This window comes from Nannospalax galili, unplaced genomic scaffold, assembly GCF_000622305.1.
Source record: "Nannospalax galili isolate Female #2095 unplaced genomic scaffold, S.galili_v1.0 scaffold44, whole genome shotgun sequence".
Taxonomy (NCBI): Eukaryota; Metazoa; Chordata; class Mammalia; order Rodentia; family Spalacidae; genus Nannospalax; species Nannospalax galili.
In genome coordinates, this window is record NW_008355789.1 from 550667 (window position 1) to 551628 (window position 962).

Genomic DNA, 962 nt, shown 5'->3' on the forward strand with positions numbered 1-962 from the left:
AGTAGGTTGTTGGCCTAATATGGTTCCCTCTGGTTTTCTAAAACTAGCTAGGCATTATTTATCTCTCACATTGTCTAACCCCTCCACCATGGTTTCCCCATTTAAGGTGTCCCTGTTTTTTCCATTCCTCCCTTAATAATACCCTTCTCCCATGGTCCCACCTCTCTTGAGCTCCTTCTTTCCCTTTATCCCTAGGTTCCTTGTATAACTTTCCCTTCCCCCTCACCTTAAAATAACCCCATTATTGTCCATATCTCCCTTGTTAACACCTGTTTTCTACTGTTCTTCTCTTTCAGATTCTTTCTTTTCCTTTACTTCCCTGGTTCCTGTTCATTATCCTGGTTCCTGTAGTTATGTCTGGACCCATACTCACTTATCAGGATTTGGTTCTATGATCCACATATGAGGGAGAATATACATCAATTTTTTTTTTCTGAGTCTGTGATACTTCACTTAGTATAACAGTTTCTAGCTCCATCCATTTACCTGCAAATTTCATAATTTCATCTTTCTTCACTGCTGAGTAAAACTCCATCATATAAATGAACCACGTTTTCATTATCTAATAATAAGTTGAGGGACACTTAGGTTGTGTCCATCTCTTAGCTATTGTGAAAAGAGCAGCAACAAACATGGATGTACAAGTGTCTCTGCAATACGATGAGTTCTTTGGGTCTATGCCAAGGAGTGGTATAAATGGGTCAAATGGTAGGTGCATTTGTAGTTTTTGAAGAGGTCTCCACACTGCTTTCCATAGGGTTGAACAAGCTTGCAGTCCCACCAGCAGTGGATGAGTGTTCCACTTTCCCCACATCCTCTCCAACATTTAGTATCATTTGTTCTCTTGATTAGCTAGTCCGACTGGGGTAAGATGAAATCTTAAAGTGGTTTAAATTTGCATTTCCCTAACTATTAGTGATGTTGAACATCTCTTAATATGTTTTATAGCCATTTTAACTTCT

The 962-nt window shown here is 39.1% G+C and overlaps 1 protein-coding gene across 6 annotated transcripts in view; it reads right to left on the reverse strand.

Moving 5' to 3' along the window:
* Stk33 (serine/threonine kinase 33) overlaps window positions 1–962 on the reverse strand; it is a 267213-nt gene that overhangs the window by 81199 nt on the left and 185052 nt on the right. The window lies entirely within an intron of this gene.